The following is a 20504-nucleotide window of genomic DNA, read 5'->3' as shown; positions in this document are numbered from 1 at the left end:
GTTCTTTGTCGTTTTTTAATTAGATCTATAACATTTTTGAGTAACTTTCTAATAAGTTGAAACTTAGAAATAGGAAGATAAAAGAGAAAACGTTTCACTAGGTTAAATCTGAAATAAGTCAAAGGTAAACGAATCGTTTCAATCAATCAACATAGATGTGTACGTCTACCCGATAGGTAATTATATCACAGTAAGTGACGTAAAGTGAAACATGACTGAGAAAAACCTTCAACACAGAGTAGAATTTCTTATTACAGCTTTCACTCTCTTACCTTATAAACATCAAAATCACTGATAACACGGTCGAAGCAGGTATATAAGTCATTTAAAAAGTCCACAACCTAAAGAGAAAAAATAGTTATGAATCAGTATTGATAAAATAATGAGCTATCAAGCCTTAAGTTGTTTTCTATTTGGTATTTATCCATCTTAATAAACAAAGAGATATGTTGAAAGCCTTAAAACTGAACAGATGTTTATACAGGTATTTTATGGTATTTACTGCACAATGTTTGTGTTACATTGTTTACAAATTTTTGTAAGGACAGTACGTTCTATTTGTTTACAAATTTTGTAAGGATAGTACGTTTTATTTAAGCTTTTGTAAAGAGAGTACGTTCATTTGTTTACAACTTTTGTAAGAACAATATGATCTATTTGTTCACAACTTTTGTAAGGACAGTACGTTCTATTTAAGCTTTTGTAAAGAGAGTACGTTCATTTGTTTACAACTTTTGTAAGAACAATATGATCTATTTGTTCACAACTTTTGTAAAGACAGTAGGTTGTATTTCTTTACAACCTGGTAAAGACAGTACGTTTAATGTGTTTACAACCTGGCAAAGACAATACGTTTAATGTGTTTACAACTTTTGTAAGGACAATACGTTTAATGTGTTTACAACTTTTGTAAGGACAGTACGTTCTATTTGTTTACAACTTTTGTAAGGACAGTACGTTCTATTTGTTTACAACTTTTGTAAGGACAGTACGTTCTATTTGTTTACAACTCTTGTAACAGTACATTCTATTTGTTTACAACTTTTGTAAGGACAGTACGTTTAATGTGTTTACAACTTTTGTGAAGACAGTACATTCTATTTGTTTACAACTTTTGTAAGGACAGTACGTTCTATTTGTTTACAACTTTTGTAAGGACAGTACGTTCTATTTGTTTACAACTCTTATAACAGTACATTCTATTTGTTTACAACTTTTGTAAGGACAGTACGTTTAATGTGTTTACAACTTTTGTGAAGACAGTACATTCTATTTGTTTACAACTTTTGTAAGGACAGTACGTTCTATTTGTTTACAACTTTTGTAAGGACAGTACGTTCTATTTGTTTACAACTTTTGTAAGGACAGTACGTTTAATGTGTTTACAACTTTTGTGAAGACAGTACATTCTATTTGTTTACAACTTTGTAAGGACAGTACGTTCTATTTGTTTACAACTTTTGTAAGGACAATTACGTTCTATTTGTTTACAACTTTTGTAAGGACAGTACGTTCTATTTGTTTACAACTTTGTAAGGACAGTACGTTCTATTTGTTTACAATTTTGTAAGGACAGTACGTTCTATTTGTTTACAACTTTTGTGAAGACAGTACATTCTATTTGTTTACAACTTTTGTAAGGACAGTACTTTCTATTTGTTTACAATTTTTGTAAGGACAGTACGTTCTATTTGTTTACAACTTTTGTGAAGACAGTACATTCTATTTGTTTACAACTTTTGTAAGGACAGTACGTTCTATTTGTTTACAACTTTTGTAAGGACAGTACGTTCTATTTGTTTACAATTTTTGTAAGGACAGTACGTTCTATTTGTTTACAACTTTTGTGAAGACAGTACATTCTATTTGTTTACAACTTTTGTAAGGACAGTACTTTCTATTTGTTTACAACTTTTGTAAGGACAGTACGTTCTATTTGTTTACAACTTTTGTAAGGACAGTACTTTCTATTTGTTTACAACTTTTGTAAGGACAGTACGTTCTATTTGTTTACAACTTTTGTGAAGACAGTACATTCTATTTGTTTACAACTTTTGTAAGGACAGTACGTTCTATTTGTTTACAACTTTTGTAAGGACAGTACGTTCTATTTGTTTACAACTCTTGTAACAGTACGTTCTATTTGTTTACAACTTTTGTAGGGACAGTACGTTCTATTTGTTTACAAATTTTGTAGCACTACATTCTATTTGTTTACAAGTTTTGTAGGGACAGTACTTTCTATTTGATTATGGTTTAAGCTTCAATATTTTCATGAATAGGGAGTATGATCTAATCTACAACATGTTCATGAATGATTATTATGGTCTAATCTGGAACATATTCGTTAATGATTATTATGGTCTTATCTAGAACATATTCGTTAATGATTATTATGGTCTTATCTAGAACATCTTCGTTAATGATCTAATCTAGAACATGTTCATGAATGATCATTATGATTTAATCTCCATCGTTCATGAATGTTTATTATGATCTAATCTACAACGCGTTTATGAATAATTATTATGGTCTAATCTAGAATTTGTTTATAAATTATTATTATGGTCTAATCTAGAAGATGTTTATTAATGATTACTATGATCTAATCTACAACATGTTCATGAATGGTGATCATGTTCTAATTTTATTTTGTCTTTATAGTTTGCAAAGAGCGAGCTATATGATATAAACTGATAACCCTGCAAAGAGCGAGCTTTATGATATAAACTGATAACCCTGCAAAGAGCGAGCTTTATGAAATAAACTGATAACCCTGCAAAGAGCGAGCTTTATGAAATAAACTGATAACCCTGCAAATAGCGAGCTTTATGAAATAAACTGATAACCCTGCAAAGAGCGAGCTTTATGAAATAAACTGATAACCCTGCAAAGAGCGAGCTATATGAAATAAACTGATAACCCTGCAAAGAGCGAGCTATATGAAATAAACTGATAACCCACTAAAAATTATTCCAGTAGGTTAAGAATATGTCCTTGTTTTTATTATTTTAGTTTTTTTCACTGTTCAAAAATACAATACTTCTAATAATAACGTATTATGGTCGGTAGGATTATAATCTTCCTCTTTAAACGAGTTCACATCATAACATAATTGTAATATAATATTGCATTACGTTTATTATCTAAACATTTGACACGGCTGTTCGTAGATTGAGTTGTTTTTTTCAAGTTTAATCTTTCAGCTCATAGCTTCGCCTCTTGACTGATTTGAGTTTTAATTACAGCCGAGGCTGATGAAAATTCTCTCTTGTTTCTGTCGTTAGAACTGTGTAAATAGATCATGCTCTACTATTAGAAGTATTTGGTCGTTAATTCAACAAAATTGGTCGCTTCTTGTGATTTATTTGTATGTGTTTAAATGTATGTTGGATAGATACCAACCTGCATGGGTGTGCTGACGGAACACATAGACGTGAAGCCCACGATATCACTGAAGTATATAGTGACACTATCAAATAGCTCCGGAATCACAGCTCTACTGCGCTTCAGCTGCTCCGCCACTGACCTGAGAAATAAAAGACAAACCTAGCTTGACGCATGCTCAAACCTTCTATCCAGTGTAATGCTAAATGCGTCAGCTCCCACACAACCCACCTGTGAGTCGTACTCTGTTTTCTTTTTAAAGGGCCACTTATTGGCTGGGACACAACGGCTACTTATACAGATAGAAGTGACACATGAGCACAACGTTTCTTTTCAAGACCCTGGAAAGAATCAGCAAACTGGCCTGGGAGCCAACGTGTTAAGAAGATAGAATTTTATTTTAACAAATAATGTAGTATTTCGTTAACACACTTTTATAGCCACAAACTGAAATTACACCACACCTTGCAAACAATATGAAACACATAAGTTTGTGAAACTGATACATGATTTAAAAATTGTTGTCATTTTCACAGTACAAGCCTACACAACGGGTAATCTTCACTGTATTCGCAGCATGGAATCGAACCCCATATATTAGCGTTTTAAGTTTATATAAACTCAAGGAATCATGGTACAAATGTTCGTCCGTATTATACTCGTATTTTTTATATCATCTCATCACATCCTAAAATCGTGTAATACATACGTAATGTTATCGACATTTAAAAACATAAATAAATGTAACACAACGTATTACCACAGGAGATAAAACTAGTAATATTTCCGCGAGTAATGGAACATGTTTTATTTATTTTTAAACACAGTGAAATTACTGTTTGTACTGTAAACTATAAATTACCAGTTCACTTCTATAAATATTCATTAATTTCTTTAATTTAAGCTCAAACTTTGTGTAATTAAAAACTTCATTGTTCAGTATACGAGATAAATTCAATGCCTATCACTGAGATACCAAGTCCCCTTGATATAACCTGATAAAGTACCATAGAGATAAAAAGTCCCCTTGGTAGAACCTGATAAAGTACCATAGAGATAAAAAGTCCCCTTGGTAGGGCCTGATAAAGTACCATAGAGATAAAAAAGTCCCTTGGTAGAACCTGATAAAGTACCATAGAGATAAAAAGTCCCCTTGGTAGGACCTGATAAAGTACCATAGAGATAAAAAGTCCCCTTGATATAACCTGATAAAGTACCATAGAGATAAAAAGTCCCCTTGGTAGAACCTGATAAAGTACCATAGAGATAAAAAGTCCCCTTGGTAGAACCTGATAAAGTACCATAGAGATAAAAGTCCCTTGGTAGGACCTGATAAAGTACCATAGAGATAAAAGTCCCCTTGGTAGAACCTGATAAAGTACCATAGAGATAAAAAAGTCCCTTGATAGGACCTGATAAAGTACCATAGAGATAAAAGTCCCTTGGTAGGACCTGATAAAGTACCATAGAGATAAAAGTCCCTTGATAGGACCTGATAAAGTACCATAGAGATAAAAGTCCCTTGGTAGAACCTGATAAAGTACCATAGAGATAAAAGTCCCTTGGTAGAACCTGATAAAGTACCATAGAGATAAAAGTCCCCTTGGTAGAACCTGATAAGGTAACCATAGAGATAAAAGTCCCTTGATAGAACCTGATAAAGTAACCATATAGATAAAAGTCACCTTGGTAGAACCTGATAAAGTTATCATAGATATAAAACGTCACTTTGTTAAAACCTGGTAAAGTAACCATAGATATAAAAAAGTCACCTTGGTAAAACCTGATAAAGCAGTTCTTCTGATTTCCTCTTTTCTTCCAGGAACGCAGCGGTCCTTTCCTCCACTAGCAGCTCCAGGTTGTTGGCGTATTGTTCCATTCTTATTAGCAGATCATCCATGATGTTTAACTCCCCATTCTGCCCTCTTGTGAGACAAATAAACATTAATATTATTAGTATGCAGGCCACAACGAATGCTATCTTCTATACCTTTTGATAGTGACATCTACACAAGATGTTCAACAAGAAATACTTGTTTATTGTAAAAGAACGAATAAAAGTGCTAGTTTCGATCAGTACATTTTGAGTGGGAACTGGCTGTTGTTTTAAATAGATTAAAAGTAAATTTTACAGTTTTCATAGCCATACAAATCCACTGTTGGTTAATTATTGTTAGGCTTAGCAAGTTTGTTACTGATTCTTTCTAAGCCTCCCTATTCGGTTTTCTGTGCTATTTTCGTGTAAACTTTAAGCACAAAAGTATTGGTTTAAATCTCTACTAATTTTGCTCAAGACAGTTTTAACAGATTAATGTGTAAGGGCATCCGAAAAAAAATCTACCTATTTATTAGTCTCATTTCTGCTTTTATTTGACCAAAATCTGGTCTGTCTTCCGGTTTTCCATCCAGCACCTCTGCATCAGTCGATGCAGAACAGGCATGCAAGCGTCTTTGGTAACCACAGGTCTGAAAGGGCGGTCTTCTCTATAACATACACGATGAAGTACTTCTATGAAAATATACAAATAAATGGGGTTTAAATTTCAGTTCTTGTTTCTGAGTTTGGTAATATTACCAGTGAGAAAAGTGATATATTTTTTCCACCACACAGAGAAACAAAACTGTATCTTTCCAAATTGTTCAGACACCAAGTACATCGTGACGAGACCCTTGTTGTTTGAGAAATAGTTTAACTAACTTAGTTCGAAAATTTGTTAGTGAGTGATCAGAAAATGTTATATGCTTTGAAACTTTGCTACAAAACAGCACAAAAATTATAGTTCACGAATGATGTATTTAGATAATAGAGCTGTAAACAGGCCCGGTGTGGCTAGGTGGTTAAGTTACTCAGCTCCTACTCTGAGGATCGCTGGTTCGAATCCCTGTCATACCAAACGAATTTACCATTTCACCAGTGAGGGAATTATAATGTTACGGTCAATCTCGCTATTCGTTGGTAAAAGGGTAGTCCAACAGTTGGATGGTTATGATGACTAACTGTCTTCCCTCTAGCTAAATGAGAAAAGGCTAGCTGAGATAGTCTTCATAGCTTTGCGCGAAATCCGAAAACAAACATTTACAGATTACGCTTGGAGTTAAACATTTGGAGTTATTCTAAAAAGTTATTAACGGTGGGTAAATATATCTGATATTTAACGCGAAATGAATTTTTTATCTCTACCATACTATTTGTTGTGCTTTTTTAAAACAACGTACTTTAAGTTCTTATTTTAGAATTTCGGTTTCAGGTACAAGGTATGTAAACTGCTTTATTATTACAAATATTTATGATGGTCCCCTGTAAATTGAGCATATGAACTATACGATTATTAATTCTATTTACATCGCGCAGGTGTTTACCATGACTGCTGTAAGCACTGTGAACGATAGTTTTTCTACTTATGCTACCAAAGTAAATAGTTCCTAAACATCTCACTAGGGATCGCTGACATGAAACAGTAATGTACCAAAATTCAAAGCACATTTTATAAGGCTTATTGAGCATGGGTCGGCAAATCCAAAAAATATGTAAAGTATGTAAAGCCTTTTTAGCATTATTAAAGCTTTAATATGAATTTTAGTAACTTAACTGTCACTAGAGGGCAACAGTAGAAAAACAAGTACGTCAGAATTTGTACATGTCTGCTATATCGAAATTCTAAATTGGTTACAGAAATATAACACGCAAAAAAACAAGCGCTAAAAGTAGCAAATATATATTTTAAGAATCATTACTTTTAAGTTTTTCCAAAGTGGTATCACAGAAAAATATATAAAAACATACAGTTAACATCATTTCAGACCTTGTGAGGTTATTTTATACCACGTCTAACCTGTTGAATATTTCTCTAATTTATAAATAGACGCAACTCCCGAAAAAAATAACGCAAGGTGTTAAAATTATGTTAGCAAAATAAACTGTGAAATCCATCGAACTCTGTATTCTTATTAGTTCATTGCTACACTTCAAAACTGTTCATAAAACAGTATCGTGAATAGTAAGACGTGTACTGAAGTTCATGAGGTCGTTGGTCCAGCAATAAGAAACTTCTAATTTCTGTTTTGTTTACTAAACAAAAACATCTAAATTATTTATATAAATTTGCGGTTTGCTAGTTACTTCCGCTTTCTTCCACATCAAGATATATACGATTGATAAAGTAATCTTCCTCTTTCAGCTGTCTAGTTTAATCTGCTACACAAGTACCTCATATTAAGCCTCTTCAGAAATGTTTGCTTATTAAGTTGTCACCATGGGTGCTAGTAAAAAACATAAAGAAATTGCGGAACTCAGTACCTCTTAAATGGGGCAAAGAAATGCTAAGTATGCAACACTTAATGCAAGCATATCCAGCTGTCAGCCTATAACACTTAATCACCGGTTTTATATAACTGGTTACTTTATACACTGTGTTTATTTTAGTCCAGACTATATAGATGGTAGAAGCACGTGCACTGTATGCAAACAAGGGTTTCTGAAAGTTTGTAAATGGATTCTATATAATAATGAAAATTTACTTAAATACATCAATGTAATTATATGGAACACACAATTTCATTACGCAAATTAATGTAACATCTACTGCCAGCAGCGACTTGTTATTATTCACCGAATATTTTTTATCAATATTAAATCCTTATCACAGTAAGCTACCTACATAGGACTAAAAATGTATCCACAATAATGCTCGAAATGTATTATTTACAAAGATTAGAATCCGTTGTTTCATGAGTCGGTATCCTTGCTCTCTGTTAACAATATTTTCGGCTGTAAGCCCAATATTACCTCATGAGATTCGGCCAGCCAATGAGACTTATTTTAACCTTATGTCTATATACTAAATTAACAATGCACAAGAATTATTATAATGATAGAAAGAAAAACAATACAAATAACATAAAATTACAGTAGATGTCTTAAATATTGCAAACATTGCTCTGTAGTAAACGTTTAACTTGTCCAAGTATGAACTGCCACACTGCTAACACACTGAAGTAGAAGTTATATTGACCATCAGACATACACTCAGCCATATTAAGAAGGCCAAAGATGGGTCATCTAAGGTTACTTGCTACTATAGGTGACCATGGGTGGCTCAGCTAAGTTTATATGGCATTATGTATACAACGAAGGATGGCTCAACAAAGTTCACTTGCCACTATAAGTGACCACGAATAGTTCAGTTAAGTTTACTGACCACTACACGCGACCAAGGATGACTAAATCAAGTTTACTGACCACTACAGACGACCAAGGATGGCTCAACTATGATTACTTACAACTGCAAGATGACCAATTGTTATTGTGCCTGAATATGAAAGCTTCTACAGTTTTGTGAACAATCCAGAGAACCCCTAAATTCTAAAAAGTGAGTTACAGTGTGCGTTTTGTTGTTTATTTTGTTTTTAAAACTCACAGATTGTGCCCTTTATCCAAGTATTTCTTTTAAATATCAGAAACAGCGACACCTCCTCTGTATCGAAACAAATCCTCGAATTCTGTCTCAGAAACCGGATGCTAAGTTAACACATACTGTGAAATCATTTGGAAAACAGATAAAAAGAACAGAAGTAAACGTAGTATTAATTACACATATCACACCCATTTACTTTTAGTGTTATTTTTAACAACTGTTCAATTGCGTGCCACATTTTACACAAGAGAAAGCATAAACAAATATAAATTAGTTAAACTCACTAGATAAGTCCATTATTTCTATGTGTGGGTAAAATGGATCCTCTCTCAAAACGATTTCTTGGAGTATTATTCCAAAGCTGTACACATCTCCCTTCTGTGTTCCATTAGGCGGACAGTGGGTTAGCTTTAGAAGTTCAGGTGCTTTCCAAAGTAGCTCTAAATTCAAGTTGAACTTATGTCAAGCCAGACAGTAACAATGTTGAATAAAATCACTCAAGAAACTTAACGTTGTAATAATCATTAGTTTAATTAATAGTTGTTTTGGTACATTAGTGACTACGTAATTTTTGTCTACATTACCAGCGAAAGATCCCTGCCTCGCTCGGGTTATTTGGTTGAAAATGTATGTATTCTGAAACCATTTTAGCATAAAAGTATAACCTATACACTTCAACTGCTAAGCAACATGGCATAAGAGCCATTTCTTTTCTATGTAGTTTTCGCTAGCTTACTTCATCAAAAAATGTGCACACGCATGCGGACGTAGATTCACACCCTCAGGGTTTACTTGGTATAGGTGCAAAATATCAGGCTTCTTGGAGATATGATGGTCACATAGTCACGTATTCTTTTCTGTGTGGGTTTTCGCTAGCTTGCCTTAGAAAACATGCGCAGGCACACGTGAATAAGTGACAATACTCAGTGCACACCCTCAAAGTTCACTTAGTATAGATACAAAATTTCATGTTTCTAGATTCTTTCCTCTTGGACTTATGGCAGTCAAACACACACACACACAGAAACCTACAGACCCATAGATACGCTCTTTATTATTATACAAGATATAGCAGGTGATTTTTGTCATTCTCTGTAATTTCTGATGTATTTCAAAAACAAAGTCAACGCTAAGAATAAAAGTATCACTGAAATATGTTAGTTTGTTGTTAAGCACAAAGCTACACTATGAGCTATCTGTGCTGTACAAACCACGAGTATCAAAACCCTTGTGTATCAACATAATCGTCGTTGAGACACTGAACAACTGAGGAAAGCCTTTAAATGACGTAGCGCTGGGTGTGGCCCAATGGTTAATGTGCGAGATTGGTGCTCATTGATATACATCTCAAACATATAGTTCTATAGCCTGCGACCATGGGTGTATTATAAAATGGTGGTTAAATCCCAGTACTTGGTTAGAGTAGCCTAACCATTGATGATTGGTTTCTTGGTGCTTTTTAACCGTTAATGACTGGTTCCTTGTTTTGGCTTATCAGTTCAAAGTTAGAAACATTATCTGTATATTTGTATTAAAATTCTAAAAGAAACAAAAGGTATATGTAATAAAAGGTGTGTCTGTGTGTGACTTCACGACACCAAAAAAAAACCTATAAGTATGAACATGTTCACCCAAGCTAATTGAACTCTTAGGGTGTGCTCCTTTATATTATTACTTATACGCTTGCGTGCATGCGCATCTTTTATAAGGCAAAGCAGCGAAAACCTACAAGAGAAGTGTGATCCACATAGCTCCACGTTTTTCAGGGAAATTCTGGGAAGGACTGTTTGTAGTGATAGGGATCGGTTTGTTTGTTTGGTTTGTGTTGACTTTCGGGCAAAGCTACTCGAAGGCTATCTAATTATGCTAATTTAGCAGTGTAAGACTAGAGAGCAGGCAGTCAGTCATCACCACCCACCGCCAACTCTTGGGCTATTATTTTGCCAGCAAATAGTGGGATTGACCGTCACATTATAACGCCCTCACGGCTGAAAGGGGCGAGCATGTTTGGTGTGACTGGGATTCGAACCCGCGACCCTCAGATTACGAGTCGAACGCCTTAACCCACCTGGCCATGCCGAGCCCATAGCTTCAAGAGAAAATAACACAGATATCTGAAATTTTGCACCCATACTGAGGGTGTGCATATGGATATTATTACTTATCAGTTGATCAGTCTCTCAATCAATCCAAGCAATGTGCTGTTGTTAGTGGAAGGTCAAATAAGATTTTAGGTGGTATCTAGTGAAATATCGAATTCAACTCACTTGGAGTATCGCATTCAGTCTTAGATTCCTTACCTAATGAAGGACTTAGAATTGTTGTAAATGGTGCAGAAGAGAGCTTCTAGGAAGATACCTAGGGTTGAAAGGCTGTCATATGTCATGTGCATTTGTCCATGAGAGATAAACACATTGAAAGAAATATGACCGTCATAGCTCCAAGAGGAAAGAACCAGAAACATAAAATTTTGCAACCACACTAAATGTAACTCTAGGGTGTGCATCTGGATATTAATGCTTATCTACGTGCTTTCGCACATACACATCTGTCATGCATGTCTGTGTAGGTGTGCCTATCATAGACCCAAGAGGAAAGTATCTAAAAACGTGAAATTATTCACTAATAATAAGTGGACCCTGTGTATTTGCATCTTTATCTATGTGCGTGCGCAAATGAACATGCGTATGAACATTATTGTACCGGAACTAAGTGGATCCTGAGAGTGTGCACCTGGGTCTCATTACTTATCTACGTGCATGCGTATCTTTTAATGAGAGACAAACTAGCGAAAAAACCCACAGAAAAGAAATGTCTTCTCATACATAAAAAAAACAGTGTGTTTTGGTAACAGTGCGTTCCAACAATGGTTTAATTAATAATCAGTGATGACGAGAAAACCCACTTGTTGGGAAACGTATATGTAAAAAAGCGGTTGGTTTGGGTTGAGAAAATTGTTTATGTAGAGGAGTGAACAACGTTTCGACCTTTTTCTCTGTAACCTGACAATGACCGAAGAAGATCGAAACGTTGTTCGCTCCTCTACATAAACAAGCCGCTTTACATATATGTTTCCCAACAAGGGGGTTTATGTCATTTAAGAATGATTTGTTGGCAACGGAAGTGCAACCTAATATTGTTGTTAGTTATGTACTGAAAGTATAACAATAAAAAATGCAGACAACAAAACTGTAAAAATATATCTGTTACTTTCTTAATTTAATCTCCGTTTATTAAATAGATTTCTTTAATATTGAAATGTTTGTTTGTTTGTTTTGGAATTTCACACAAAGCTACTCGAGGGCTGTCTGTGCTAGCCGTCCCTAATTTAGCAGGTGTAAGACTAGAGGGAAGGCAGCTAGTCATCACCACCCACCGCCAACTCTTGGGCTACTTTTTTACCAACGAATAGTGATTGACCGTCACATTATACACCCCACGGCTGGAGGGGCGAGCATGTTTTAGCGCGACGCGGGCGCGAAACCGCGACCCTCGGATTACGAGTCGCACGCCTTACGCGCTAGAGCCATGCCAGGGCCTGAAATGTTTGATGATATAACATAAAATACATTAACCAATGAACAGTTTATGTTTAAAATCAAGCATCACGTGACGTGACTCACACTGGCTTTTATACAGGTTAATGTGACGTATAGTGATATTTATAATATAGAAATCATATCAAAGTAATAACCCGAACGAAGCTGGATACTTTCACTAGTTCTAAATAATTAGCAATAAATATTTTGCAATTTGCTTTTATCAGTAATATTATATAAATGAAAAATTAAATCTAAAAAAACTATAAGTGTGAGTGAGATACCAGCATTTCCACGTGGTTTCTTTTGTTTGACTTTTCAAACAACTCTTCTCAAAGGAACCATCTGCTTTGTACCCACCACGGCTATCGAAACCTGGATTTTTAGCAATTGCTATAAGCCTTCAGGTTTACTTCTGAAACACATAAGGAAAAGTGGTTCTTGAAATTAAAAGTTTGAATGTATAACGAGTTTTGGCATGTATAATGAATGTATAATGAAAGGTTTTGTAATGTATAATGAAAGGTTTTGTAATGTTTAATGTGAAGAGTTTTGTAATGTATAATGAAAGGTTTTGTAATGTGTATAATGAAAGGCTTTTGTAATGTATGATAAATGTGTATAATGAAAGGTTTTGTAATGTATTAACGAAAAGTTTTGTAATGTATAATGAAATATTCTTGGAATATATAACGAAAAGGTTTTGTAATGTATAACGAACGTATAACGAAAGGTTCCTTGTAATGTATGACGAACGTCGCATAATGAAAGAAAAGGTTTTATAATGTATGATGAATCGTATAATAAGAAAGTTATCTTGGTAAATGCGCTGACGAACGTATAACGAAAACGTCTTTGTAACGCACACTCAATGCATAACGAAAAGCTATCGCGGTAATCGCATAACCGAATGCATAAACGAAATAGTTGTCTTTATAACGTATAACGATAGGTCTTTGTAACGTATAACAATAAATCCTGCAAATATATAACGAAAAGGATCTGTAATGTATAATGAAAGGCCTTGTAACATATGATGTAAATGAAAGGTTTTGTAACAATACGAATGAACAATGAAAAGTTGGCCTTTATAACGTATAAATGAAAAGGTTTCTTGGTAATGCATAACGAAAGATAGGTTCTATAATATAATAAACGAATGTATAACGAAAGGTTTTGTAATGCATAACGAAAGGTCTTGTAATAATATAATGATGAACGTATAACGAGTTGGCCTTATAAATCGCATAACGAGTTATCTTTGTAACGTATAACATGAAAGGTCGAATGTGATAACGAATGCATAATGAAAGGTTTTGTAAATGCATAACGAAAGGTCTTTGTAATGCATAACGAAAGGTCTTTATAATGTATAACGAAAGGTTTTGTAACGCATAACGAAAGGTCTTTGTAACGCATAACCGAATGTATAACGAAAGTTGGTTTTAATGCATAACGAATCTATAACGAAAAGTTGCCTTTGTAACGTATAACGAAATGCCTTTAAGGTATGATGAATGTATAACGAAAGGCTTTTATAATGCATAACGAAAGGTCTTTGTAATGTATAATGAAAGGTCTTGTAATGTATAACGAACGTATAACGAGTTATTGTAAGGTCGCATAACCGAATGCATAACGAGTTACTCTTTAATGTAAGAACGAATGCATAACGAAAAGCCTTTGTAATGTATAATAAAAGCCTTTGTGATGTATAACGAAAGGTCTTGTAAATGCATAACGAAAGGTTTTGTAATGCATAATGAACGTGAAATGAAGCTATCTTTGTAAATGTATGATGAATGTATAATCGAAAAGCCTTTGTAACGTATGATGAACGCATAACGAAAACAAGTTTAGTAAATGTATACTCAATCGCATAATGAAAGGTTTTGTAATCGTATAACAGATACGTACAACGAAAGGTTTTATAACGTATAACGATAGGTTTTGTAACGTATAATAAAATGCCTTTGTAAATGTATAACGAAAGGGTTTGTAATGTATAACGAAAGGTTTTGTAATATATATGACGAAATGTTTTAAAAAATACATGATGAATGTATAATGAAAAGGCCTTTATAATGTATAATTTGTGGTTTTGTAATGTATAACGAAAGGTTTTGTAATGTATAACGAACGTAATAATGAAAGGTTTTGTAACGCGTATAACGATGAAAGGCTTTGTAACATATGATGAACGTATAACGAGCTGGTTTTATAACGTATAACGGTGAAAGGCCTTTATAACGCATAACGAATGAATATAATGAAAGGCTTTGTAATGCATAAACCGTTGGCTTTGTAATGCACGATGACGGTGTCTTTGTAACATATGACGAACGTATAACGAAAGGCCTTTATAATGTACATAACGAAAAGGTTTTGTAACGCATAACGAAAGGTTTTATAATGCATAACGAATGTATAACGAAAGGTTTTGTAATGCATAACCGAACGCATAAATGTAAGAAGGTCTTGTAACGTATAACGAAACGTCTTTGTAACATATGACGAACGCATAACGAAAAGAATTTTATAACGCATAATAGAAAGTACCTTGTAACGCATAATGAAAGTTGCCTTGTAATGCATAACAGAACGCATAATGAAAGGTCTTGTAAATGCATAACGAGGAAATGTATAACGAAAGGTCTTTGTAACGCATAACGAACGCATAACGAAAGGCCTTTGTAACGTATAATGAATCGTGCATTAACGAAAAGCTTTCCAGGACGATGTAATATAATGAAAGGTTTTGTAAATGCATAACGAAAGGTCTTTGTAATCGCATAATGAAAGGTTTTGTAAATGCATAAACGAAATGTGGCATAATGAAAGGTCTTGTAATGTACGCACGAATGTATAATGCAAGGTTTTGTAACGCATGATGAATGTATAATGAAAGGCTGGGTAATGCGTATGATGAACGTATAACGAAAATGCCTTTGTAATGTATAACCAACGTATAAATGAAAAGGCTTTGTAAATCGCATAACAGATATACAACGAAAGGTTTTATAATCGCATAATGATAGGTATTTGTAATGCATAACGAAAAGTTTTATAACGTATAACGAAAGGTCTTGTAATGTATAACGAAAGAAGGTCTTGTAACGTATAACGAACGCATAATGAAAGGCTTTGTAATGCATAACGAAAGTTATTTGTAACATATGATGAACGTATAATAATGAAAGTTGGTTTTATAACGTATAATGAAAGATTTTGTAATGCATAACGAAAAGGTCTTATAATGTATAACGAATGCATAATGAAAAGGCCTTTGTAATGTATAACGAGTTGCCTTTGTAACATATGAGGATGAACGTATAACGAGTTGGCCTTTATAACGTATAACGAAAGTTGTCTTATAATGTATAACGAAAGGTTTTATAATGTATAAACGAATCGCATAATAATGAAAGTTGGTTTTAATGTATAACGAATGTATAATGAAAGGTTTTGTAATGTATAATAAAAATGTTTTGTTAAATATGATGATGAATGTATAATGAAAGGTTTATAAAATGTATAATGGAAAGGTTTTGTAATGTATAATAGAAAGGTTTTGTAATGTATAACGAATGTATAATGAAAGGTTTTGTAATGTATAATGAATGTATAATGAAGAGGTTTTGTAATGTATAATGAATGAAATGATGGCTAAGTGGTGAATCACTTAGCTAAAATCTATTTGGTTATACATCGATAAAGAAATTGATGTCAGTCCCATGAATGAAGGGATACAGTAAATAAAGGTAAAAATTTCTCAAACGTTTTTCATTCTGGAGAAAACCTGACATGGCTCGAGGGTTAGAATTCGCAATCTACCGTTTACGGGTTGAAATCCCTGTCAACAGATATGTGCTCGCTCTTTCAGTCGTGGAAGCTTTATAATGTGATGGTCAATCCCACTATTCGATGTTAATTAAAGTAGTTCAAGATGTTGGCAGTGTGTGGTGTTGGTTTCCCTCAGTCCCTCGGTAGGACGGCGGTAAGTCTTCGGAAAACAATGCTAAAATCAAGAGGTCCGATTCCCCTCAGTGGACATAGCTCGTACCTCGATGTGACTTTATAAAAAAAAATCACATAAAAACACTTTCCCTCGACTCTTACCTGCTAAATTAAAGAATGGCTAGCGCCGATAGTTCTCGCATAGCTTGTGCGTAACTGATACAAAACCAAAACTTAATAAAATAAATTTGAGAACAAGCAAAATATTCAGATACTGGAAGTACTGTTACTTATGTTGTGAGTTAACGTCATGAGTATTATCTATGGTAAAATGCCGGTTTGAAGCAAGCTCGAACTGTTTTATCTTGTATAAGAGAAAGTTATCTGAATTAACTAGTCTTTCAACTATAAATTTATTTTAACATTGTTGTAAAAGTTTAAAACTTGAAGAACACGCAGACGAAAAATACGTTTTATGATTGACTAAAACCATTTGGTTATTTGAAAATTTTCAGACAAATTAAACAAGTGGTTATCTGTGAGCGTAACCCTCCCTAAATTTAAACTGCCAGACTAAAAGGAAGGTTGCTAGTCAACAGCATCCACCGCCAACTCTTGAGCTACTCTAATCGAACAGTGGGATTTGATTCACCACGTTTTTAACACACCTAAAGTGCACAGCAATGGTGCACCAACAACAAATCTGGGATTCACAGTCTGGGGACGTTAACTATTAGGTAACCCTTATTTCAATCCATACCACATCAACCAATGTGCTTTTGAAAGACTGTTTCTAGCTTACTTACTTTTCTGGTCCCTAAAGTCATATTCGTTGTAATTTTCTTCTTCGCGGAAGAGATGGCAGACCAAAGGTCAGTAACCTTCAAGAACAAAATGGCTGTCCACAACACAGTTTGTAGACCACCACCGTCGCCCGTGGGTCCCTATTTCTCCACTGTGAAGGTAGTATATGCCCTAGAATTAGAAAACGAAATTACAACTTCTCAAAATATTCGTTTACACAAGAACCACCACAGCAAAAACAAAAATCGATAAACAATTGATATTTTTGAACCTGTACTATTGTGAGAGATACGTTTGATGTGTCTTCGTTCTTTAGGTGATAGTTAGAGATCCTACAAGTAGCGAGCAAGGGCATTTATAAAGAAAATTTTCTAATATTGGCACATTTTCAGATCGTTTTGGTAGCTGAAACATTCTTTATTTATTGTTTGCTTTTAAAACGTTAGAAAGGTCAAATATGTTATACTAAACGATTTTGGATCCTCGCTACCGTCCATGTCTTCATGTCACATCATAGCCTGTCTAATTGTCATACATCTTTAAAACACCTTTTCAACGTAGACGTCATTACAAAAGACTCCATCATAAGAATGCCCTGTTCTAGGCTCACTACTTTCCCTCATGCTATCCAACTGCAAAGAAATTCATAAAGCAGCGACTTGATTGGCACTTGTTTAGATTAAATAATGTGAATACTTGCTTCACTCTCCCGTTACTTGAGGCATTCGACTGTTGAACAGGCGGTATTACAGGAAGCCTTATATTTATGAACCCATATTCAAATAGTCTCGATCCTAGACAGAGACCCTTCTTCATTATGCCACACCCATTGGGTTCCCACTGAAGTTTGCGTTCGAGGATTCTCACCTGTTACGAAACACTACATTTTACATACCAGGCTGAAGTAGGACTTGATAAAGTCCTTTTTTAATGGGCCTGGTGACCAAGATGAATCCATATATTTTTTATGTGTATTTAGTATTAAGTATAAGCATATTATCATCAATCTTAATGAATGTATATTTTCACACTAGAAAATCCTGTAATATTCCTACCCAAAAAACAATACATTTTCGATGGCATTGCATTACTTATGGAATGCCAAACCATTTCAAAATGTTATTCAGATACATGAATTTACACCATGACTTGATATCGGCTGTGGTTGTGTGATTTGCTATTTTGAATACTCAACATCGTAGTAACATACTGTGTTCTATACTCGTAGGAAACGTGCCCATAACGACTCTCAGATCCTCAATTTTAGTGTTATAAGCCTTCGTGGTTATTCCTAATCCAATGGAGTCAATTGTATTGTTGGATGGCCGTTAATAGAACTACCATATGATATGTGTGTGTATGTGTTTATATCTTCACCCTAATATCCTTTCACCCTAAAATAAAGACAAATATAAAGAATTTTATTTTCCATTCTTGTGATATTTAGCACAATTATTGGGAAACTCAAGAACACTTTCAAACAGACCTAAATACATTACTATTCATGCCAACCAGCTACAGTTTTCTAGTATTTTTCATAAATACTTATATCTGTGTTGAATGACTGTTGAAGCTCGATTTTCTGACAGATGGTAATATAAGAAAGTTTCACGTTCTCTATTTTCCACCCAATGTTCCTTTTGTTTAAAAATGTAATCGAAAACCAATAAGGATTTGGTAAATCTGTTGGTTTAGTTTTACGGAACGTTTACAAATATATTCTTTCTACCTGAAAATTGTAGTATTGTGAATAAAGATCTTTCACAGCAGAAAAAACTGTTAATATGTCAATAAAAATATGTTGATCTCAGTTAAGTTCATGTGGGTAAAATCCCAGAGGTTACTGCCTGATGGGTCTGATCCTCAGTAATGTGGATACCGCCAACCTGCAGGAGGAAGTGCAGGAGAGTTTCTTTGTGGATGTCACCAGTGACCTTTGTTTGTTGTCCTAGTGACTCACTATTTTTTATATTCTAACTACACCATAAAATATTTTGGAATCTCGTTCTCTGGGTGCCAATCAGAAGATCTTCTATGGTTGCACTTGCTACGAGATTTTCCATGGTTACTTAGCTACGAAGATCTTCCATGGTGCGTCACCAAGATCTTCCATGGTTACTTGTTTCACGAAGATATTCCTTGGTTACTTGTTTCTGATAGCCTTCCAGTAGAGACGTTCTGGATTTGATATAGGACATTTTGCAAGTTTGTCAACTTTCATAGTTAGTTTCACTTTGCATGACTTGGTACGTATATCCATGCCATCTGTCTGAAACCAACAACTCTCAGTTCGCCTTTTGTATTGAAACCAACAACTCTCAGTTCATGCTGTCTTGAAACCAACTCTCAGTTCATACTGTGTGAAACCAACAACTCTCAGTTCATACTGTAGTGCAGCAACAACTCTCAGTTCATGCTGTCTTGAAACCAACAACTCTCAGTTTCATATCTGTATTGCGACCAACAACTCTCAGTTCTATTTTTGTATTGGAAACAAACAACTCAGTTCATACTGTGTGCCAAACCAACAACTCTCATTTGTTCCATACTGTATTGAATACAAACAGCTCTGGTTTCATATCTGAGGTAGGTCCATAAATATGTTATATCTTATGCTTTGCCGATTTGTGTTCCATATCTTACAGGAATGTTGCACTGCCTGTTGTGTTCCCTTATCTGCACCCAGGAATGTTGCACTGCCTATTTCTGTTTCCATATCTTACAGGAATATTGCACTGCCGATTTGTGTTCCATATCTTACAGGAATGTTGCACTGCCTATTTTTGTTCCATATCTTACACAGGAATATTGCACTGCCGATTTGTGTTCCATATCTTACAGGAATGTTGCACTGCCTATTTGTGTTCCATATCTTACAGGAATGTTGCACTGCCTATTTGTGTTCCATATCTTACAGGAATGTTACTTTTTTTGCCTATATGTGTTCCATATCTTACAGGAATGTTGCACTGCCTATTTGTGTTCCATATCTTACAGGAATGTTGCACTGCCTATTTGTGTATCCGTATATATATACAGGGAATATTGCACTGCCGATTTGTGTTCCACATATCTTACAGGAATGTTGCACTGCCTATTTGTGTTCCATATCTTACAGGAATGTTGCACTGCCGATTTGTGTTCCATATCTTACAGGAATGTTGCACTGCCTATTTGTGTTCCCATATCTCTGGGAATGTTTACTTTTCAGCACTGTTGTGTTCCATATCTTACAGGAATGTTGCGCATACCTATTTGTGTTCCATATCTTACAGGAATGTTGCACTGCCGGTTGTGTTCCGCCATATCTTACAGGAATGTTGCACTGCCTATTTGTGTTCCATATCTTACAGGAATGTTGCACTGCCTATTTGTGTTCCATATCTTACAGGAAATTTGGGTT

General features: G+C 34.6%; 1 pseudogene across 1 annotated transcript in view; it reads right to left on the bottom strand.

Annotated features, from left to right (window-relative positions):
• LOC143240549 (guanylate cyclase 32E-like) overlaps positions 1 to 20504 on the bottom strand; it is a 75003-nt pseudogene that overhangs the window by 12361 nt on the left and 42138 nt on the right. Inside the window, exons 10-15 of the transcript XR_013021812.1 lie at positions 17104 to 17154; positions 9086 to 9241; positions 5729 to 5896; positions 5160 to 5312; positions 3406 to 3529; positions 273 to 341 (exon numbers count right to left, since the gene is read on the bottom strand). The product of XR_013021812.1 is annotated as a guanylate cyclase 32E-like (transcript). The remainder of the gene's footprint in view (positions 1 to 272; positions 342 to 3405; positions 3530 to 5159; positions 5313 to 5728; positions 5897 to 9085; positions 9242 to 17103; positions 17155 to 20504) is intronic.

Source organism: Tachypleus tridentatus, chromosome 13 (genome assembly GCF_004210375.1).
Source record: "Tachypleus tridentatus isolate NWPU-2018 chromosome 13, ASM421037v1, whole genome shotgun sequence".
Taxonomy (NCBI): domain Eukaryota; kingdom Metazoa; phylum Arthropoda; class Merostomata; order Xiphosura; family Limulidae; genus Tachypleus; species Tachypleus tridentatus.
The sequence above is the reverse complement of the archived record's forward strand: the minus strand, read 5'-3'. Positions and strand labels throughout refer to the sequence as shown.